This window comes from Stegostoma tigrinum, chromosome 29, assembly GCF_030684315.1.
Source record: "Stegostoma tigrinum isolate sSteTig4 chromosome 29, sSteTig4.hap1, whole genome shotgun sequence".
In the NCBI taxonomy this organism is placed as follows: Eukaryota; Metazoa; Chordata; class Chondrichthyes; order Orectolobiformes; family Stegostomatidae; genus Stegostoma; species Stegostoma tigrinum.
Genome location: NC_081382.1, coordinates 34,325,606 through 34,350,257, shown reverse-complemented (window position 1 = coordinate 34,350,257; position 24,652 = coordinate 34,325,606). Strand labels below are relative to the sequence as shown.

The window sequence follows — 24,652 nt, the reverse complement described above, 5'->3', positions numbered from 1 at the left end:
TATTCTATGTCCTGACTAGTTGTTGTGTCTCTATGTGTCCAGTGTTCCCTCTAAGTTGTGCTGAGCCACTCTGAGAGTCCATGTACACATACTAGCATTCTAGCCTCAGTCCAATTCCTTTGCTTTCGCTTTTCCCAGCCATTGCCACACAGAGGCCTCGGAAATCCGCATCAAGAGTGAAGATATTCAAGGGAATATAGCTCATATTGCCACTGCTTGTTTTGCGAATCATCATAAACTGGAGTCCTCTGGTGCTTGACCCTGCCTCCAATCTGAACAGTTTCCCCTTTTCTTCTGTGGACCCCTTGTGATTTTGAACACCTTGATGAAATCTTCTCTCAGTCTTCTCTGGAGAAGATCACCGAGATAATCAGTAAGTAATCTTTTTAAGTGTTAAATGCTGACCAGGATAACTTACCAATTCTCCTTTTGAATCGTGCTGCAGAATCATTTATTCCGTTGTGCGGGCTGATGTTTCATCTGATAGAAAGTTTCTGCAGCACCACTCCCACAGCTCTACACTAAAGTGTCATCCTAAATAATGTGCAGTACAACAAATATTGGTTGTAGCCAGGGAGATAAACCACCCCCGTCACAGAATACATGGTACTAGCCTTAAATTCAACCAAACAGCTCAATGTTAAGCAGAGAACAGGGGGATTTACAGAGAAATAATCTACTGTGTGACATTTTGTAATATTTCCCTGGCAGTAATTCTGTCAATTATTGAAATAGCACCTCTACATATCTAAATAATACAATCACTTGCTTCAACCAATCTGGTTCACAAATGTCCTTTAGGGAAGAAACTACCATCCTTACTTGGTCTGGCCGACATGTGACTCCAGACCCACAGCAATGTGGTTGACTCTCAACTGCCTTTGAGCCAATTAGAGAAGGGCAATAAATGCTGCCTGGCCAGCGATGCCCTCATCCCATGAATGAATAATGAAAAAAAAGTATAATTCATGAATAGAATATTCTGCATTCCTTTCTGATTGGTGTGTGCTAACCTGGTGGTATTCTATAAGCAACCAATCAGAGCAAAGAATCACACTTCACAACATTATATTTTCAAAACAAATTAATTTTTTAAATAAGTGACATGACTTCAGCTGAATAAAGGAGAGGTAGATACATTCGGCAGGGGATATGGAAATTTGGAAAATAGAGGCATGTTACCCATGATCTTACTGAATTACACAGCAGCCTCATAGCTCAAATAGCCTAGCTCTGCTATTAGTTCATCTGTGTGTAAAGCTAGCTAAGAGTCATGTGCTGTTCAGAGATCGAACAAAACCATGGGCCCACTGATTATGTAGCAGAGGCAATTAATGAACAATTGTGTATCTATCATCAATGTCGCAGGAGGGCAGCTAACATTCAACAACAATACGCCAATGGCAGACTTTCACCTTTATCACTGTTCTGAAAATGGGGAGTGGTGGAATGGGTGAAGGGGGTAAGAAGTGGATGATAGACATAAGCACAGTAGTCACCAAGCAATGCATTATCTGATTCTGTGTAACATTCTTGGAATTATTATTTTATAACACAAAATCACACCCAGATGAGCTGAGTCAAAAAATGTGGAGCAGGAAAAGCACAGCAGGTCAGACAGCATCCGAGGAGCAGGCAAGTCAACGATTTGTGTCAGAACCCTTCTTCAGGGCTCTGTCTCCCAAATGAGCTGACTTTGTTTATGCAGGAGCTGGGATGTCATGTTGCAACTGTGCAAGATTCAGGCCACTTTTGGACTATTGTGTAAAATTCTGGTCACCCTTGTATGGGAAAGATGTTGTTAAACTTGAGAAGGTGCAGAAAAGATTTACAAGGATGTTGCCAGAACTGGAGGGTTTGAGCTACAGTGAGAGGCTGAGGCTATTTTCTCTGGAGTGTTAGAGGCCGTCAGGTGACCTTATAGAGGTTAATAAAATCATGAAGGGCATGGATAGGATGAAGATCCAAGGTCTTTTCCCCTGGGCTGGGGAGTCCAAAATAGAGATCAGAGTTTTAAGGTGAGAGGGGAAATATTTGAAAAGAACCTGAGGGGTAACTTTTTCACACAGAGGGTGGTACGTGTATGGACCAAGCTGCCAGAGGGAGCAGTTGGTGGGGGGGGGGGGCATAGTTACAACATTTAAATGGCAAAAGGATAGGTATATGAATAGGAAGGATTTAGAGGGATATGGGCCAAATTCTGGCAAATGAGACTGGGTGACATTGGGTTATCCGGTCAGCACTGACGAGTTGGACCAGAGGGTCTGTTTTTGTGCTGTATGACTCTATGTGTGATGTATTAAATTCTTGCAAAGAAATCACAACAACACATTTTGGGTGGAATGTGTATACTGTAGTTGCTTTTTTTGATAGGAAGTAAAATTAATGGATACTGTGTTGCTGGCTTTAGCACTCTGGTATATCATCAAATAACATGAAATCATATTTTGCATTAAATAAATTAGATCAAACACATTCTTATGTCATCCATGGCTCTGTTGATATGATATTTACCTCTAAGGTTTTGAGATCAAATCCTACACTAAGCAACAAAATCTAACTTGGCACTCCAGTGCAGTACTGAGGAACTGCTGTACTGTTGGAGGTGCCATCTTTTGAATAAGACATTAGACTGAGGCTCTGTCGGCCCTCTCAATTGGATGAAATGGATTCCATGTCAGAATTTCAAAGAAAGGCAGGGAATTATCCATGGTATCCTGGCTAATATTCAGCATTTAAAATGCTAAAACAAAGATTGGCTGGTCATTGCCATACCATGTGGGTTTGCTGTGTGTCAGTTGTCTGCAATGTTTCTTACATTACACCAGTTACGACATTTGAAAAGTACTTCTACAGTGTTAGAGCACTTTTGTACATCTTGTGGGCATAAGAGATGCTATATAAATGCAAGTTTTTCCTGTTTATTTCATCTTTTATTCATCAATTTCAATTAAGCAGTATACCTGGCAAAATAAAGTAGGCATTGACTGATAAAGATCAATTAATAAATCATTTAAATTTTAATAATTTAAGAGGAGTTTGCTATGTTAGGTGTTATACCTGGGAATTCGATGTTGTGGTCATTTCAGAGACATGGATAGAGCAGGGACAGGAATGGTTGTTGCAGGTTCCGGGATTTGAGATGTTTCAGTAAGAACAGAGAAGATGGTAAAAGGGGTGGAGGTGTGGCATTGTTGGTCAAGGACAGTATTACAGTTGCAGAAAGGACGTTTGGGGACTGTCAACTGAGGTAGTATGGGCTGAGGTTAGAAACAGGACAGGAGAGGCCACCCTGTTGGGAGTTTTCCATAGACCTCCGAATAGTTCCAGATATGTAGAGGAAAGGATAGCAAAGCTGATTCTCGATAGGAGTGAGTGAGACAGGGTAGTTGTCATGGGGGCCTTCAACTTTCCAAATATTGACTGGGAACACTATAGTTCGAGTACTATAGATGGGTCACTTTTTGTCCAGTGTGTGCAGGAGGGCTTCCTGACACAGTATGTAGATAGGCCAACAAGGGGTGAAGCCACATTAGATTTGGTACTGGGTAATGAGCCTGGCCAGGTGTTAGGTTTGGAAGTAGGTGAGCACTTTGGTGATAGCGATCACAATTCTGTTATGTTTACTTTAGTGATGGAAAGGGATAGGTGTATACCACTGGGCAAGAGTTATAGCTGGGAGAAAAGCAATTACGATGAGATTAGGCAAGATTAAGGGAGCATAGGATGAGGAAGGAAACTGCAGGGGATGGGCACATTAGAAATGTGGAGCTTATTCAAGGAAAAGCTCCTGTGTGTCCTAGATAAGTATGTACCTGTCAGGCAGGGAGGAAGCTGTAGAGTGCGGGAGCCGTGGTTTACGAAGGAAGTGGAATCTCTGGTCAAGAGGAAGAAGAAGGCTTATGTTAGGATGAGATGTGAAGGCTCAGTTAGGGCACTTGAGGGCTACAAGGTAGCCAGGAAAGACCTAAAGAGAGACTCAGAAGAGCCAGGAGGAGACATGAGAAGTTGTTGGCGGATAGGAGCAGGGTAAACCCTAAGGCTTTCTATAGGTATTTAAGGAATAAAAGAATGACGAAAGGAAAATTAGGCCCAATCAAGGATAGTAGTGGTAAGTTGTGTGTGGAGTCAGATGAGATAGGGGAAGCGCTAAATGAATATTTTTCAACAGTATTCACTCTAGAAAACGACAATGTTGTCGAGGAGAATACTGAGATACAGGCTACTAGACTAGGTGGGATTGAGGTTGACAAGGAAGAGGTATTAGCAATCCTTCAGAGGGTGAAGATAGATAAGTCCCCTGGGCCGGATGGGATTTATCCTAGGATTCTCTGCGAAGTCAGGGAGGAGATTGCCGAGCCTTTGGCATTGATCTTTAACTCGTCATTGTCTACAGGAATAGTGCCAGATGACTGGAGGATAGCACATGTGGTTCCCCTGTTCAAGAAAGGGAGTAGAGACAACCCTGGTAATTATAGACCAGTGAGCCTTACCTCAGTTGTTGGTAAAGTGTTGGAAAAGGTTATAAGGGATAGGATTTATAATCATCTAGAAAAGAATAAATTGAATAGGGATAGTCAGCACGGTTTTGTGAAGGGAAGGTCTTGCCTCACGAACCTTATTGAGTTCTTTGAGAAGGTGACCAAACAGGTAGATGAGAGTAAACCGGTTGATGTGGTGTATATGGATTTCAGCAAGGCGTTCGATAAGGTTCCCCACAGTAGGCTATTGTACAAAATGCGGAGGAATGGGATTGTGGGAGATATAGCAGTTTGGATCGGAAATTGGCTTGCTGAAAGAAGACAGAGGGTGGTGGTTGATGGGAAATGTTCATTCTGGAGACCAGTTACTAGTGGTGTAACGCAAGGGTCGGTGTTGGGTCCACTGCTGTTTGTCATTTTTATAAATGACCTGGATGAGGGTGTAGAAGGATGGGTTAGTAAATTTGCAGATGACACTAAGGTCGGTGGAGTTGTGGATAGTGACGAAGGATGCTGCAGGTTGCAGAGAGACATAGATAAGCTGCAGAGCTGGGCTTGAGAGGTGGCAAATGGAGTTTAATGCAGACAAATGTGAGGTGATGCACTTTGGTAGGAGTAACCAGAAGGCAAAGTACAGGGCTAATGGTAAGATTCTTAGTAGTGTAGATGAGCAGAGAGATCTCGGTGTCCATGTACACAGATCCTTGAAAGTTGCCACCCAGGTTGACAGGGCTGTTAAGAAGGCATACAGTGTTTTAGCTTTTATTAATAGAGGGATCGAGTTCCGGAACCAAGAGGTTATGGTGAAGCTGTACAAAACTCTGGTGCGGCCGCACTTGGAGTATTGCGTACAGTTCTGGTCACCGCATTATAAGAAGGATGTGGAAGCTTTGGAAAGGGTGCAGAGGAGATTTACTAGGATGTTGCCTGGTATGGAGGGAAGGTCTTACGAGGAAAGGCTGAGGAACTTGAGGCTGTTTTCATTAGAAAGAAGAAGGTTGAGAGGTGACTTAATTGAAACATATAAAATAATCAGATGGTTAGATGGGGGGAGAGCCTTTTTCTTAGGGTTGTGATGGCGAGCACAAGGGGGCATAGCTTTAAATTGAGGGGTGAAAGATATAGGACAGATGTCAGAGGTAGTTTCTTTACTCAGAGAGTAGTCAGGGAATGGAAAGCTTTGCCTGCAACGGTAGTAGATTCGCCAACTTTAGGTACATTTAAGTCGTCATTGGATAAGCATATGGACGTACATGGAATAGTGTAGGTTAGATGGGCTTGAGATCGGTATGACAGGTCGGCACAACATCGAGGGCCGAAGGGCCTGTACTGTGCTGTAATGTTCTATGTTCTATGAGTTTATAATGCAGAATGTGATCTTACGTGTGTAACACTCCTGCACATTAATACATAACAAATTCTGCTTGTTCCTGAGAATAACATTCTAGAGTATTGTATACCACATAGTATATAACCTAATGATTGTATAAATTATCTAAGCGTCTGACCCAAAAATGAAAGACTTGTAAATAATTTTATGATGCAAACTTCAATTTGAAGCCTAGTCATCTGCGGTTGGGGAACATCTGTGTAAAATGTTCCTTACATTTTCAATCAATTTTTCCTTACATTAAAATATAAGTGAGGTGGAATTTGATTGCAAATATTGAATATTGAGCACAGAGTGCTGAAAAAGCCCAAGGGACCAGCGCCATCTAGCTGATCTTCCTCTCGCTCTTTCTGCACGCTCTGAGCCCCAGCTGTCCTCAGCAAGATAATCACCAGAAATACATTTCCTGGCTTGCAAAACAGCTGCAAATACATTCCAGTGACATATTTTACCACGTTTACAAAACAGTATGTTTCCTCACACTGAACATTCACACAGCATTATGAAATTCAACCACTGGTATGTCAAAGGTCCCCTTTTCCCAACCATGAATCTATGTATATTTTTTAAAATTCCAAAAAACTGTCATTAAAATTTTTCTTCCTCACTGAGTTTTCTTTCTGACTATTTTTGGTCAATCATGGAGTTGTGGTTATAACAGCAGGGAAACTAGCTGGGAGCGCTTACTGAGTCTCACTGGGTGAGGCTTTGACTTCTGCTGTTTACTTTAGTTCTCTCAGCTTTGCACCTGGAAACTACTTTAAGCTAGACACTGGAATGATATTATCATTGAGGTAGTGTTGCACTGTTAGAGGTACCACCTTTCAGATGAGATATTAAGCTAAGAAATCCTATCTACCCCCTCAGTTTTTTCAAAAGGTCCTATTTTAAGGCAGAGCAGGGTCATTTCCCCTGATACCCTGGTCCATATTTATCCCTCAACCAACATCATGAAACAGATTATTAGGTAATTACTTCATTGCTGTTTGTGGGATCCTACTATTTATAGGTTGGCTGCTGTGTTTCCTACAAGTACATTTTTTTTAAAAAAAAGTTTGCTTGTAAAACACTTTGCAATATCTTTTGACCATAAAGGTAATACCAAGTTATTTTGCATTTTTAAATGAGAATCCAACATTTAAATTGAAATCTATTCCTGTATCAAAATGGAGGAAGGCACCATGTATGATCTCTCACCTGTTTTCAGTTAATTGTTCTCACCCACTAAGGAGTGGCGTCAATGGGTGTCACTAGATAAGGGTACAACAATTGTGGATTATTTTCTCAGATTCACTGCCTCTCCAACCTATTGATGAATTAGTCATGTCACAAAACGGATACTAGTCAATTCGACTCAAATTAAAATAAAAATCAGCATTAGTGAATAAAGAACAAATTTTGATGCACTATTTGTTCCATCAACTGAGACAAACATTATCCTCCTTCCACCATTCTGTGCATTTACCCACTGATCCATTGGGTGGAGCTAGTCTCCCACTGGGTCAGGGTGGCTAGGTTTATAGGAATGTCAATCAAAAGGGGTGTGACCAGACGTAAGAGGTCTACTCCTTGTTTTGTTACTCAATTTGAAATGCAACTTTGAGCTAAAACATCAGTAGAACACAGAATTATAATGTCACAATGCATACTGGAGCAAACAGATTCTAATCTCGATTGTCTGTTTTGCTCTATCTTGATCTCATTTCTTTTTGGCTCTTTCTCGGTTATGCTCTGTCAGTTTATCTGCCTATCTCTCCCTATCCTTCACTTTTGCTCATTTTCAGTTTATCTTTCTGTCTGTTTTTCTCTCTCTGATAGCTGTCTATGTGACTGTCTGCCTACCCCTTAATCTGCCCATCTGTGCCTTTCCGTTAATCTGCCCATCTTAGTTTTTCTTTACTTTTCATTAGTTTTCTATATAATTTATTACAGTTTTGAGTCTCTTTAAAACAAAATTATTTGGGATTGGAAATACATTTGCAATTTATGAAACTGTTATGCAATTAGAGCATGTTATACACAGCATCTATCAGTTTTAAATTTAATCATTAATTTACTTGCATAAAGAAATCCAAATCGATTGGATCGGAAATAATTTGACTGTTTTTAGGTTCCCTTTTAAAATATCTGTTGGGGTTTGCTTTATCCTCCAGGGTGATTTAGAAATAAACAAAAGACCTCAAATCCCTTCCTAAATATTGTCCTTTCTGGTTCTCCTGTCACATTTCTTCCCCCAGCTCTCCCAATGTGTCCCATATTTGAATCAAATGTGTCTTTCTACATTATTAACCCTATGGCTTGTTCATTGAACCTGTGACACGTGTTCCTGGATTAAAAATGTAAGTGAAGGGTGAAACATTGGTAAAATTCATAGCTGCCAATTGCAACTCATGGGTTTGCAACTCATTTGCCCTGAGAAGTTGTTAACCTTTCGGAGTAGACTGTGACCCAATTTTGTAAAAGGGGAGGAGAATTCTCCTTAACACCTTGACCAATATTTACACCTCAATCAACATCATAAAGACAGATGATCTAGTCATGGCATTGCAAATTGTTTGTTTGCAAATTGGCTCCCATGTTTCCTACATTGCAATAGTGACTGCTCATCAAAAATACTTCAATGGCGGTAAAGCACTGTTGGACATCCTGAGATCATGACACAGTTTAAATAACTTGAGCCAATTTTTCTTCTTATAAAACCACACCGTGTTGAAGAGCTGCTGCTGCTTTTTAACCACATCAGCCTCCAATTACTAGGCAACTACCACATCCTGTAGTCTTAGCTAATAATGTACATTCAAACCAACTCCACTTAGGCAAACAACATGGGACGTATTCTTATTAAAGTGATTCTTGCTCAATTCAAACACTGCATTTATCTGACCAGAAACTCAGTTTGCACTGAAGCTTTGTGAAATAGAGTGGGCTGTCGGTGAGGGCACAGGAGGAGGTGAGGGTAGTTAGGTGCATGATTAGATGTTGCAAAGAGCATGAATGCTTCGCACCAAACAGCTTTAATGCTATCTCAGAGATGTCTTGCAATAGTTGGTTGAGAGCTGCCGTGCAGTGTTTTGATACAAGCGTGTACGGACACAGCACTAAGACAGATGATATCTATTCACTTCCAAAGCAATAGATGGCATCTAAGCCTCTCATCTTCAAACAACACCATCCTCTCTCTCTCTCTCTTCTCAGCCTTAGATAATATTCCAATTTTGCAGTTTATAAGTCAGTTTTTTAAGGGGAAGCTATTTGTATCTCTGACAGGAAACTGCTTCACCCATCAAGACTAAACAGATTCAGCATTCAAAGGCAAAGTCTGTTTTTCAGATTTCCGTTGCATGCAAATGTTTTTTGAGTTTGTAGCTGTAAATTTAGCACTGAAACCATTACCTTCTCATCTATCTTTAAAGCTGTTATCTGCAGAAACAAATTCTCTTTTTTCCCCCAAAACTGCTGTAAAGGATAATCAACTTAATTTTTTCTTAGTTCATTCACAGGATCTAGCTATTGCCGAGAAGCAAAGCATTTATTGCCAATCCCCAATTGCCTTTATACTAAGTGACTTGCCAAGGCCATTTCAAAGTCAACCAAATTGCTGTGGGTCTAGAGTCACATGGAGGCCAGACTGGGTTAGGACAGCAGATTTCCTTCCCTGAAGTTACTGAACCAGATGGAAATTTATGACAATCTACTGTGGCTAGCATTAGGATAGCTTTTCATTCCAGATTTCATTAGATTCAAATCACCATCTGCCATGTTGGGATTTGATTTCATATCCCCAAAACCTTAGTCTATGGGCCCTGGATTACAAAGCAAGTGACATCACCACGACACCAGCACCTCCCTGTGTACTTAGAGAGTGCTCAGGACATTTCATAATATTAGAGTCAATGAAGTGTTTTTTAAACTGATTGTCATTGTTGTAATATTAGAAAAGTGTTAGGCAATTTATTTATAGCGAAGACCCACAAATAGAAATGACTTGTTCATTGCGATAACAGCAGAGAATGCTGGAAACACTCACTCAAAAAGCATCTATAGAGAGAGAAACTGAACGTAATGAAAGGCCACCAAACTGAAGCATAACTGTTTCTCTCCACATATTCTGCTTGACCTCCTGAGTATTTACCTGTTTTTATTTCAGAAATCCAGCACCTTCAGCCTTTAGCATTTGTATTTGTCCTTCTGATGTCGATTAGCATAATTGAGATAATGGGCAGCATTCTACTGGGCTTGTCTTCATTAAGTCTGAGTTGAGTCAAGTCTTGGGAGGGATTCCTGTCATGAGGCCTAGTGAGCATTTTCATCACATCTCACCAAATCCACTTCATTAACTCTCCACCCTGCCCTATTCCGTCCTTGTTGTCAGATCCTAGCTCCATCATGCATGCATACTCTGGAAACAACTCACCACTCAGCAGGTACTTTAATCAATACTCACGCCCACCCCCTCGTTAAAAGGCTGTTGAGCACCCAGACAAGCACGGTCAGTCTGAACCTGCCCTGCACAGCTGCTGACATTTGCCTTGGACATGGCAGACAAGAGAAATATAGTGTCCTGCGCTAGGGGCAGCTTCCTGGAAGCCCTGATGAAATGGTGCACAGATGGGACCCGCTCTACCCCCAGGGCCAGCAGCAGAGGACATGACATCAGACTCTGCCAGCCTGGGCTGAGATTGCTACCTGGGTCAGTGTGGTTTTAGCTAACTGGAGAAATTCTCAGCAATGTAGGAAGAAGGTCAATGACTTTCTCCACTCCACCAGATCAAGTGCCACTATCTTCTCTCCATTGCCTCTCACTCACTGTATCTCTCCTATAATATCCGTCTCTTGCCAAGGTTCTTGCTCTACCAGCCCCACTATTGCTTGCAATGACCTCCCTTCTGCTGTCAATCCCCTAACTCCAAAAACTACCAATTCCTGCATGCCCTCTCTGCTGCCTACTCCATCACTCGAGTCACTTCCCCAACTGTGCTTAGATGGTGCACCATTTACTTTTGTTTCTTTTACTCCCTATCTCTGTCTCATTCCAGAACCAAAGCAGCACCCAATTGGGCAAAGAGAGTCGAGACAGTTGGTGGGTTGCCTGACATTCAGTTTCTCACCCATTATGTGAGGAGTTCAACCCAGAGCGACTGACTGACCATTTCCAAATCTCTGCTCTGGTATCAGAGGCTGCCCTTGACTTACCAAGCCAGGATCACCTTATCGAGGCCTGCTGACAACCATGAGGAAATTCCTTCCTTCGTGTCTGTGCAGAATGGTAAAGCTAGGCAGGAATGCTGTGAGCATCCAGGTAAGCTCAGAATGAGTGCGCAAAGCGGGAAGGGAACAGGCCAGAGATACAGCCTGGACCAGTCCATGCCTCTGAACACACAATGCTCTTGCTGCAGTTTTATATGATGTGGAGGTGCTGACCGGGGTGGATGAGGTCAGAAATCACATGACACCAGGTTATAGTCCAACAGGTTTATTTGAAACTCAGGTGTTGAGGAAGGACTGAGGCTCCAAAAGCTTGTGTTTTCAAATAAACCTGTTGGACTATAACCTGGTGTCATGTGATTTCTGACCTTGCAGTTTTATAACCATGAGAGTTGCCAATGAAGCCTGAGGTGCAACATTGAAATTTCAAAAATGTCCTGTAATTCAGGGATTTGCTTCAACACATTTTTAGGAAGGTGCCATGGCAACTCTTAGAGTCTGACATACCAGGTGCTAACATCCATAGATGTTGGTTGTACATTGGCAATGCCCATGGAACATGTCCTGGTCCAATGATGGAGGCCAAGTACATGTTCTGGTTTCTACATCATGTTTTGTCAGTGTCTAGCTTGTTTGGTGAGTTTGGTGAGGTAGAAAGTTGAATATTAACGAGGCAAATGGGGCCATTAGCAAGGCATTGGCTTTACTTGCCATTGCCTGGCAAAAACCTCATCTTGCTGCTTTTGTAAACCACGAAAGATGGAGTGAGCTCCCAACATCTAGATTGGCTTCATTGGACTTCCTGCCTAATTCTGCCACACATCTCACCATAGCCCATGTCACTCAGGCCTCTATATGATTCCATCCAACTGGGCTGCTTGTGGAGTACTGTACTGATCACATTATTATAAAGAAGAATGTAAATGGGTTGAACACTTTTCAGAGAAAATTAACCAGACTAATATCATTGGTGGTGGTGGTTGGGGGGTGGCGGGGTTTGGTTGCCTTATGGGGAAAGGTTGGGACAGCTTAGTTTTGTATCCACTGGAGCTTAGAAGACTCAGAGGCAGTTTGATTGAAACGTAAAATCCTGAGGGATCTTGACAGGATCATTTTGGAGAGAATGTTTCTACTTGTGAAAGAATCTAAAACAAGGGGGTGACTGTTTAAAAATCAGTGATCACCATATAAAACAGAGACGAGATGAAATATTTCTATTAGAGTTCCTTTGGAACTCTCTTCCTGAAAAGGTGTGGAAGTCGATTCCCTGAATATTTTTAAGGCAGAGGTAGATAGTGTCACATTATGCAAGGGATTGAAAGGTGATCAACATTGGCATTTTCCTTTGTGGAGCGTCTAGCACAACAGAACATAATCCCAGACTAAGGAGTAGCCCATTTAGGACAAGGGTGAGAACAAATTACCACTCTTACCAAGCTCTTGTCTTGAATTTAAAATTCTGATCCTTGTTTTCAAATCCTACCATGACTTCAGCTGTCCATATGTCAGTAATCTCCTTCAGCCCTCCCAGAAGTCTTTGAAATATCTGCAGTCCTCTCATGCTGACTGCATAAGCATCTCTGATTTTAATCGCTCTACCATTGATTCCCATGTTTACAGTTGTCTGGCCCCTAAACTATACAATTCCCTTTCTACATCTCTCTGCCCCTCTACAACTCCCCCCTCCTTGAAGCTATTCACATTTTGGCCAAGCATTTGGTCATCATCAGACCTACTATACTCAGTGACATATTTTGTTTTATGATACCTCTGTGAAGCAATTTAAGAAATATTGATAAATCAAAGGCACCACATAAATATAAGTTGGCATTTTCTCAACCATCTTCACTCTTTCACATTACAAGCCAGCAGACAATAATGTGTTATCATTCAAAAAATGACAGTGCTCACATACACTGACCACAAGCCATTGCACCGACCAATTGTACAATGATTGTAGACACTTGTAAAATGTTCAAGAATTTAACAATAATAAGAAAATCTTGAGTAATTCCAGTCAAAAAAAAACCCTGGCTTTAAGCATGGATCCTAATGGAGGGACTGCCATTAGTGGAACAGAATGTGTAGGATTTGGTTCTGGAAAAGAGCCAAATTTCCACTGAGTGAAATATCTGGGTAACTTCCTCTCCAACCCTGAATAAATTAAAAATCAACTTTTTTCGCTGGTATGAATGAAAAACTGGATTACTTTGTGGAAAATGAATGGGAACTATTTAAAGAAGCACTCTTAAATCCTAAAAGGGAGTTATTGAACACAAAACCCTTCTCTGAAATCAGACTTCCAACACAGCCCATCTTTATTACATCCCATTCAGTACAGACAGAGACAAAAACAAGTTTCAAAGTGAATGTATTTCATTTACTGTAAGATAATTTCTTGCTGGTGAAATGTCTTTGCAAACCTTCCCTCAGTTTCTGTAAGTAGTTAATGTAAATGAAAGCCAGTACAACCTACACTTACATAGTGCCTTTCGCATAGTAAAATGTCTTCTCATGTGTTATCAGACAAAAATGAAGCTGCTCTTATTTTTATTAACAAACCAAAGCCTAGAAAAAATAAAGCATTCATGTTCCCTGGGTGGCCCTGTTAGTAACTTTGCTGCCCAATCTAGCATTGAGCCTCTCTTATCAAACTGGATCCCGTTCATCTAACCCCCAAGGCATATGTGCTACCAACTGAACCACAGCCCCTTTAGGGTCTGATTCACAATGTTACAGCCTGGTTAAGAAGAGTCACTTCTCCATAGATGTCTTCATTCAACCTTTGTAGCGCAGGAATATGTGTACTTACGGGGAGAGATCATTGGACTGTAGCTATCCAAGAAGGAAGCCCGCCACCACCTTCTGAAGGCAACTAAGGATGGACAATAAATGCTGAGTTGCTCCAGCTATTTCTGTTTTTGTTTCAGATCTGCAGCATCCGCAGTTCTTTGTTTATTTGTTTAGCAGCTACTGCAATGCCCATTATAGCAGCAACTTACCCCCCCTCTCTGTTGGTGCTAACTTTTTGGGCCTTCTAAATGTACTGCCGTATGTTCTCATTTGTGGCTGCCCACTGGGAATGTTCCCTCCATGCCTTAGCAGTGTCCACCTGCAATGGAGGGGCTACTGATCTTTCAGTGTTACTTGACCTCCTATGGTCCATCCAGATTTTGGAGTCCATGCTACACAAAGGGGAAAATAGCTCCTAACTTGTTGGTCTCCTAGCAAGTTTGGGTTCAGGACCTCCATCTGGTCGCAAAGTCAAGTTCCCAAATCCCATGGAAAAATCCTGCCTACAGTCCGCAGCTGCCTAACTTGCTAACACAGACTACTGGACCACGTGATGAATGTAACTGAGCCATCTAAGTGATAAGGGTTCATTGCCACTCTAAATAAAAACTGAAAGAACTGCGGACGCTGTAAATCAGGAACAGAAACAGAAGTTGCTGCAAAAGCTCAGCATGTCTGGCAGCATCTGTGAAGAAAAGAACTTTAACACACCACCCTGTTCCCTGGCCAACATCTCTGTCTCTGACTTGCTGCGGTGTTCCAATGAATCTCAATGAAAGCTGGAAGAACAACACCTCATTTTTCACTTGGGGACTCTGCAGCCCTCCAGACTCAGTATCGAGTTCAATAATTTTAGGACCTAAACTCTCCCACGTCCTATCCCCTTACCCCACACACCGGGCCTTGTTTTCACAATGTCTGACATTACACATCACCTGTTATATGTCACTAACAGTCTCCATTAACAACTATTCACCCTCCCAGCCAGATTGTTACCTCTCTGTCTCTAGGCTTTATCCAATCGTTTACTCCATACCCCAACCCCCTCCCTATTTTCTGCATATAAACTGATGTTTTCCTTGCTACCATCAGTTCTGAGGAAGGGTCACCAGACCCAAGACGTTAACTCTGATTATTTTTCTTCACAGGTGTTGCCAGACCTGCTGAGATTTTCCAGCAACTTCTGCTTTTGTTGTTGTTAATGTCACTCTATATTGACCTTGGCTAGGACAGAGATAGAGATATTCCTCAAAGCTCCAATCAAGAATACTCACCACCAACTCAAAAAGCAAATAACTGCCCAACAGCATCTCTGAAACTGTCCTTTGATCAAGCCCAAGACTCAGTAAGTTCAGTATTTTAAAGATCGCATTTCACAACATGACTTATTATTCTAGAATAAAGCTGGCCTTAATCTCACTGTGACATGTGTGAAGATGTGAACACAATATCAGAGTGATTTTGACTTCAGGCAATGAGAGTAAAGTGCCCAGTATTGATTTGACCACCACTTAGGCACTTTGCCCATTTTTGTTCCCATGGAAACATATATCAGAAATTGAGCCTAACAAGTATTTGAGCATCATGTTAACCTATTGTGTCAAGTCAAGGTGACCTTAGTGTGCAATGTAGTATAACTCTGTTGTGAGTTAGAATTACAGCTATAACAGTAGTTCTATGTTTGAGATAGCATTCAGAGTTTGAAACCTCATTCACCAGCATCTTCATAAATTATGAGCAATTTTCAATCTGTTGAAATGCTAATAAGTTCCTTCTTTCATAAGACCAGACGTGGGGATGTTTGCTGACGGTTGCACAATATTCAGCAATATTTGTAACTCCTCAGATACTGAAGCAATCCATGCCCAAATGCAACAAGATCTGAAGAATATCCAGGCTTGGACAGAGAAGTGGCAATTTACATTCATGTCACACAATTTCCAGGAAATGACTGTTTCAAACAAAATTGAATCTCTCCATCGACCCTTGACAATGGGATAACTATTGTGGAATACCCCACTTTCAACAACTCAAGGATTATTATTGACCAGAAACTGTAGTGACCCAGCCATATAAATACAGTGGCAACAAGAACAGGTCAGAGGTTGGGAATTCTATCACAGTTAACACATTTCTTGACTCCCTGAAGCCGCTCCACTTTCTACAAGACACAAGTTAAGAGTGTGATAGAATACTTCCCATTTAGTGCAGGTCTAATCACATTTAAGAAACCAAACACAATTCACAATGAAAGTAGCCCACTTGACCGGCACCCTATTCATTATCTTGAACATTTATTTCCTCTATCACTGTCAAACAGTGGCAGCAGTGTGTACCATCCATAAGATATTCTAGTAACTCTCTAAGGTTCCTATGGCAGTATCTTCCAAACCTGTGACCCAGATCAGCAAGAAGGACAAGGGCAGCAGATACAGGGGAGCACTGTCACCTGCAAGCTCCCCTCCAGCAACCTGGAAGTATAATGGCTGTTCTTTCACTGTAGTTGATTCAAAATCATGGAACCCTCTCCCTAAAAGCATTGTGTGCGTACCTACAGCACAAAGTCTGCAATGATTCAAGAAAACAGCCTAATGACACCTACTCTAGAGCAATTAGCAATAGACAAAAACACTACCCGAGCTAGTGACACCAAATTCTCTGAACAAATATGAAGAAACGAGAGATAAGAAACGAGATCTGCCTCAGGTGTTCTGTCTCCAGAGTGGACAGGTCTACAGCAGTGAGACTGACATTGTGATAGAGAATGGGCTATGTCATGTTCATTCTTTACCCCTCTGCAATTAAATTTACTTTTCACGTGAAGCTTTCAAAGGCATACTAATCTATCATAACGTCATATCTTTCAGGGGCAAGGCACAAGGAATCATTTGGAATCCACTCCATATATGATCTATAGGGTGAAAAATAGACGGAAAGTGCAGTTTCACTTTTTTGGTGCTCTCCCTCCCCTCTGCCCACCAAGCCAAGTTCAATTTCCCTCCTCCTTTGATGATGAAGAAGGTCTTAGAGTCATTAACGGCACAGAAGGAGAACATTCTGCCCATTGAATCCATTCTGGCTGTCTGGAGAACAATTCAGTGTGGTTCATGCCTGCACACTACCCTAGTGGCCCTGAAAGCTCAATTGCTTCAAGTGTTGATTCAATGCCTTTTGAAGTAGATTTATCAGCTTCTCTGCCGCCACTGTCACAGGCAAAGATTTCTGGGTGAGCGACACTTCTTTTTGTTATTCTTTCATGGCATGTGGGTGTCTTTGGCTGGGCCAACATTTATTGCCCATCCCAGCTCTTTTTGAACCACTGCAGTTCACAAAATAAATTAATTGCTTCTGGTTTGGAAAGAAAATCTTGCCATGTTGCTGGGGCTAAAATGCACTGACTCAGCTCCTGTGGAAATGAGAAGTTGGACACAGTTTTAACGTGGACAATATTTTCCCTGATCAGGAGCCAACAGGAGTCACTTGATTGGGTATGTGCGGAAGGTATTTTGAAAGCATTCTGGGTACCTTCATTTGAATTGCCAGAAATTCAAATTCCACATTGTCACTTAGTTTTACCGTTTAACTGGACACGAGAGTGGCCAGATGTCTGATTTTCTACTAGACAGTCTGAGTTTTAGCTGCGCTGGCCACTGTTGTAAACCACATGTCTGAAAGTCTCTGTTGTTCACTGCAGCAGAATGCAGGCGGACAGTCATACTCAGATTGAAAAGACATTTGTAAGGAGTCACAAGAAGCTGGAAGTTTCTCCCACTTTGCTTTTGAGAGATAATTATATTCCTTTCTCAGCCTGTGTGAGAGGGAGAATTTCTGTTGACACCATAAAGGACAGTCCTGGGGTTAAAGTAATTTAGTGCATAAAACTTGGGGAGAATCTTGTGCACCCTCTCCCATCCTGTGGTGAGTTTGATGGTGTGAGGTACTGAAATATCGGGAAGGGTGGTGTGTGGTGGCTCTGCCACCTTCTCACGACTCCTACCCCAGCCAGATTACACACATCGTTGCAGAAAATCCCATGGACAGTTGTCCTGCTCTTCAGCAATTGATGCCCTGACAGAGCCAATTAAAATCCACTTAGTGGATCCTTGAGATACCATGGCAGTGGCCGTTCTTCTGGACCAGAGTCAAGTTCTACATGCCCCAGAGCTGTACAATAACATCTCACTTTTAATAGGGGAGATCACCATTTAGTGAATACAACAAAGAAAACTGTGTGAGGTTGCTTGCAGACTCTGGGTGGGTCCCTTATTCCCCTCATTGTTTGATCAAGGGATCTGGCATCAGGACAGGAGACAGCCACCTCAGTGTCTGTGCTGCCAACAACCCCTGCCTGTACCTCCAAGCTGGGAGATCCCGCCTTCCGCCGTTTCACACCACTGGCCTGGGATTCAGTGACAGTCCCAGGCCTCAGGCAGGTGTCGTATCTCTGCTTCCCAGGTGGCACTGACGTTAAATAGAACTTACAGCCTCTGGTTGACTGACAGCTCCAACAAAAGATGGCCTTCCATTCCTGGGTCCTTGTTCTTGGGGAAGGCCCACTGCTGGCTAGTCTTATGCCTGAATGAAATGAGACAAGGTCTGCTTTGCTGAAAAGAGTTGACTCAGGACTCTCATCTACTCTTCATCTGGTGACCACAAGATTCCTCTTCGGCTTAATATGTAATCGTTGAGTTTTTTGTTTGGTAGGACAGTTTCATGACCCAAAGAGCTTAGAAACCATCATAACACATTATATATTTGATCATTTTTATCTCTGTTCATCCAAATCATCTGATTGGAACAAAAAGAGTCTTATAATTTGAACGTCTTCCAGGTGTAAAAGCTTTGGCTAGTTATTGTCCTCAAGATTGACACTGTTACCTTTATGAGTTGGATTCTAGTTTATTCAGAATCAGCTGATCAGGGTGCTTAGGTAAATATTGTATATAGGATGGGCCAAAGGGCTAAAAGTTAATGAGGATATTTGACAGCTGCATGAGAAAATAGATTGTACAGGATGGGGTGAAGGACTAAAATTGTTGATAATACTCAAAAAGCTGCATGACCTTGAATGTGTCTTGTGAACATTCCATTTTGTACCAAGTCAGCAGTTTTGTTAATTCTGTATCGGCTTTCTTTGTACTGGCTGTTTGTTAGATTGTGTAAGAGAGAGAGAGAGAATTTCATTCCAAGTTGCGGGACTTTGTCTCGGCTTGGAATCGTGAATGGCGCCAAGAATGAACCTAAGTCTCCAGACCAACCATCAATTGAGGGGCCCCCACCGAGCAGAGGGGTGTGAGACTTGTTGCTTTTTCTAGAAAGGCAAGAGACTTTGTGGCCTTTTCCCTTTTCTCTTCCATTTATTATTGCTAATGTAATCATTATTATTACTTAATAAACATTAATATTTAATCAAATTGCTGTTGTCAAGCGTTCTCTTAGTTATATTTACCCAAATCTGAAATGAACCGCTTGGATACATGCTGTGATCAAAGACATTTTTGGTGACAAGGATGGGATTCAGGAAAATGTGTAAGAGAAGGGAAAAGCAATCTGATGTTCCGGAGGTCTTCCGTATTCCAAAGTGGAATGCGGCAGACTCTTGATTCAGGTCTGTAGCTAATATGTTAGAAGCAAATTGCTGTGGTCAAGTCTTCTCTTAACTACTTTTAACCAAATCCAAAAAGAACTGCCTGGATACATCGTGATCCTGGACATATGGGGAAACTATTTTCTCTATTGGTGTAATCAGGAGAACATTAATATTAAAATTAGAAATTAAAATTAGAAGCATGTTTTCCAAATAACAGGTGGTGAAATCAGAATGTCTTGCCTCAGAAGGATGTCAATTTTGATTTTGATTCAGTTGAAATTTTCAAGACTGATGGCAGTGGATTTTAGTTGGCTAAGGCTGTCTCAGGATATGCAACAGTCAGGTAAACGGTGGTAAGGAGCTTAACAGCTCTGATCCAACTGAAAATTAGAATTGGCACAAGGGATCTGAATGGCCCACTCCAGTTCTGTATGTTGCTATTCTCCAACTGCAGAATTTGATGTAGAAAAATAGGAATAGAGAAATTTGGAGCAGGAGTAGTCCATTTGGCCCTGTTGCCTGCTCTACCATTCAATATGATCATGGCTGATCATCCAACTCAGTACCCTGTTCCTGTTTTCTCCCCATATCCTTTGACCCCTTTATTCCTAAGATCTATTTGTAATTCCTTCTTGAAAATATTTAATGTTTTCGCCTCACCTGCCTTTGTGGCTGAGAATTCCACAGGCTCACCACTCTCTGGGTGAAGAGATTTCTCCTCATCTCAGTTATAAATAGCCTGCCCCATCTAATTAAACTGTGACTCTTGATTCCAAACTCCCCAGTCATCGGGAACATCCTTCCTGCATTTACTCTGTGTAGTCCTGTCAGAATTATATCGAGATTCGCCCCATTCTTCTAAAGTCCAGTGAGTATAGTCCTAACCTATTCAGTCCTTCTATTGCTTTAGGTTACCCCTAGATACAGATAACAATGAGTTTTGCAATGAGCATATAGTCACCTGAATCTAATGGTTTAAGCGTAGGCCTGAACAATTGTCCAAGCAAGTAATGAATAGTTGACAGGTCAAATGCATATTACAGAAAAACAAAACAGCCTGAGGTGCATTGTCTGACAATAAAATTCAGAATGAATTAATGAAGCATCGATATGATGTCCTTGAAACTGCAGACCAAAATTTTGCAGAAGACATTTATTTTCTCCTTTGCTTATGGTCACTATGTTACCAGGCCAACTTTCCCAAGCAGCAGATCGGTATGACAGGTCAGCACAACATCAAGGGCCGAAGGGCCTGTACTGTGCTGTAATGTTCTATGTTCAGCAAGGGGACTGAATAGATCAGCAAAGCCACATTCTGTAATGAGGTGTGCACGGGAGAAATCTTGAGAATGTCACATTGCTTTCTGCCCAGGGTTGCACCAAACTGGCACTGCTCCCAGGAATAGTGCTGCTGTACATGATGCAGTTCTGCCATTCCATTTATATGTACTTTGTTGCTCTTTCATAGGATGTGGGAGCCACTGGCTAGGCCAGCATTTATTGCCCATCCTTAGTTGCCTTTGAGAAGCTGGTGGTGAATTTTTGTAATACTACAAAGAATGCTAAAAATAACATTAATTAAACAGCAATAAGTTTTCATCTAGGGCTTCCTGTGAAGGTCATTTATATCCAGCCATCCATTCAGGCTCCTAATTTTAATCTCTAGGAATTCAATACTGGTTTCAAATCATCAGCAGAAAGTGCTGAAGCTTAAACAACAACATTGAGCAAGATTTTAACTCATTCAAGATCAAGTCATTTATGCAAAATTAAAATCGGACCTACTGATTCAAATCTTGGGCCCCAAATTTAACTCTGTGGAATTTGGTGAGTGGAGGTGGGTGGTGAAATGAACTGGGAACTCACCTTATGCTGCAAGAATTAGGCTTTTAACTCATGCCTCTTGTTAACATATTGCCTGTCTACAGAATTTAGCAGGTTAAAATTTGCCTCTAGATATGTTTTTGCATGGGATACTCTAGATCCCAGCTATTGCACCTGATTAGAGATTTAACTATTGACTGAATGGATAGATCCCTGAAGGTTAATGTGATATTGAATTACATTGAAATTACAGGACAGAAGCAGGCCATTCATCCTAACAATTCATGTTAGGATTTGCCTTCTACGTTAGAAGCAATCATAATTTTACATGTTCATATTGTTGCCAAGTTCTTTTATTCCCTTTTCATTTGACTCACCTTCCCACAATTCCTATTCTTTAATGTTGTCATGATTTCTGCTTCACTCACTAAACTCTAGACGTTATTGTGTGAACAGTTTACTCCCACTCTCATCCCTCAATCTCTGTCATTTAATCTCAAATCTATGTCCCCTCATCCTAGATGCCTCGCCATTAGAAATGGTTTGTTTGTATCTCTAGTCCATGGCTTTACCATTTTAAACATCTCCAAAAATCACCACTCAATTTTCTTTGTCCTAACAAAATCAGCAAGTACTTTATCAAATAGGTGCCTGCCTCTCAATCAAGATCTATGGTCACATTTTGCTACATTGAAGGTAACTCATGAATGTAAGTTGTCATTATTATTTTGACCTACTTTCTGCTACTGAGAATCCCAGCAAGATCCTTAAATGAAAGAAAAACTAAGCACCACGTTTAATTCTTGTTTGTGGAACCTTATTCACTGAAGTATAGTTGGGATTTTTGTCGAGAATGTAAGACCAGCAAGAATGAAGAGGAAGTGGTTAATTCTTGTTAAAAATTTCACTACTATAAATGGAGACAAATTATTCTCTCATTTTCAATGTCATTATATTTCTCTCCATGCTTTCCAACATTCCCTGGTGATAAAGGCAGATTGATAAACTGCTGCCAGGCATTTACAAGAAAATATTCAGAAATAGCCTCAGTCGACTACCCATGTGTTTAAAAATGGGATTTCAATCCCTCTATCCTCCCGTTTTATATTGGCTTGTGGCAGGAGCATCAGTAAGAATTTGAGCTGTGTCCTCTACCAGGAACTATAAACAAGGTTGTACAGCACAAAAGTTTTCAATTATCATTTAATCTGTGAAAAAGTACTCCATTTTAAAGTTAACTTTAGCGAGTTCTGCTTTGTTCCCTCATTATATTCAAACTGATGAGTCTGACAATAACAAAACTGAGGGGGTGGGACTGAGTTTCCTCTGTCGGAGGTGTGTTGCCAAATAGTCCAGTGATGTCATAGTGTTTTTCAAATAGCAGATTAAAAAAAGGCCGTTCCTAAAATAATAGATAATAAACTGTGAAGCTGGATGAACACAGCAGGCCAAGCAGCATCTCAGGAGCACAAAAGCTGACGTTTCGGGCCTAGACCCTTCATCAGAGAGGGGGATGGGGTGAGGGTTCTGGAATAAATAGGGAGAGAGGGGGGTGCGGACTGAAGATGGAGAGAAAAGAAGATACGTGGAGAGGAGAGTGTAGGTGGGGAGGTAGGGAGGGGATAGGTCAGTCCAGGGAAGACGGACAGGTCAAGGTGGTGGGATGAGGTTAGTAGGTAGGAAATGGAGGTGCGGCTTGAGGTGGGAGGAAGGGATGGGTGAGAGGAAGAACAGGTTAGGGAGGCAGAGACAGGCTGTTCTTCCTCTCACCCATCCCTTCCTCCCACCCCAAGCTGCACCTCCATTTCCTACCTACTAACCTCATCCCACCTCCTTGACCTGTCCGTCTTCCCTGGACTGACATATACCCTCCCTACCTCCCCACCTATACTCTCCTCTCCACCTATCTTTTCTCTCTGTCTTCGGTCCACCTCCCCCTCTCTCCCTATTTATTCCAGAACCCTCTCCCCATCCCCCTCTCTGATGAAGGGTCTAGGCCCGAAACGCCAGCTTTTGTGCTCCTGAGATGCTGCTTGGCCTGCTGTGTTCATCCAGCTTCACACTTTGTTATCTTGGATTCTCCAGCATCTGCAGTTTCCGTTATCTCATTCCTAAAATAATGTTGCCTCATTTAACACACCAACACCCAAATTTCACAACTTCTACCATCAACACAAGAATTCCGCTATCCCTCCACCCACAGTTTTTACACACTCACCCATATGCACAACACATTTACACAAACATTTCACCCACAGTCATAACTCTAATACATACATGTACAAACACCACTTCACCCTGTTTATATCACTCACCGCATTCACACATGCACACAGTCTTCACAGACACTACTCTCATATCTATGCACATACCACTCTCACCATTTGCACACACACCACTTTCACATTACATACACATGCACAATTCTCCTACACACTATTCTGTTACATATACACACCACTCTCACAATCACATCACACGCATCATTCTCAGATGTCCACACACACGCTCACACTTATCACGTTCAGAAATCCAGCACACGCACACTCCACTCTTGCACACATACCACTTTTACACACACACTATTCTCACAATTACACAACTCCTACATATAAACTTGCACAATAGTCTAGACACACCACTGTTACATACACATACATACTATTGTCATATGTACATCTCTCACGTACATTTACTCTCAGACACCAGTCTCTCTTAAGTGCATTTACCACTCCTTTGCCAGCACACACACAGCTGTCTCTCACACACTAATGCAGGCATATCCACTACTCGCTCACGTGCATGTATCAGTCTCATGCGCAAACACACACATCACTATCATGCGCATGCACCATTCGCGTGTATATGCACACATGCCTCTCTCATACTCACCACTTTAATGCACACACACATCACTCTTCCCTCATGTGCACTCACCACACAAGTGCACATGCAGATGCTACTCCTAGTGTATGTGTCACTCATACGTGCCAACGTCATTCTAGTGCACACACACATGACTCCAGTACATGAATGTCTATCTTACGCACACAAAATAAACCATTCTTACACACACACACACACACACACACACACACACACACACACACACACACACACCACTCTACACACATTGCTTTAACACACACTGCTTTTACAGACACATTACCCTGTACTCTCAAGCATACACACTGATGCTTATCCCACTCCCTCTCTCATACATGTATGCGCTACTCTTTACCTCTGTCTCTCGTACACACACAAACACTACTCTCTTTTAACACACATGCATACACCACTAACACACTACAGTAGGACACAGGCATATCATTCTCACAATATAAGATGGGTCTCAAAGTTTCAAAAACA

At 41.7% G+C, this 24,652-nt stretch overlaps 1 protein-coding gene across 4 annotated transcripts in view; it reads right to left on the bottom strand.

Moving 5' to 3' along the window:
- The window catches only part of LOC125465457 (SH2 domain-containing protein 3C-like), a 160,637-nt gene that overhangs the window by 109,319 nt on the left and 26,666 nt on the right, over window positions 1-24,652 (bottom strand). The gene's annotated exons all lie outside the window — the stretch shown is intronic.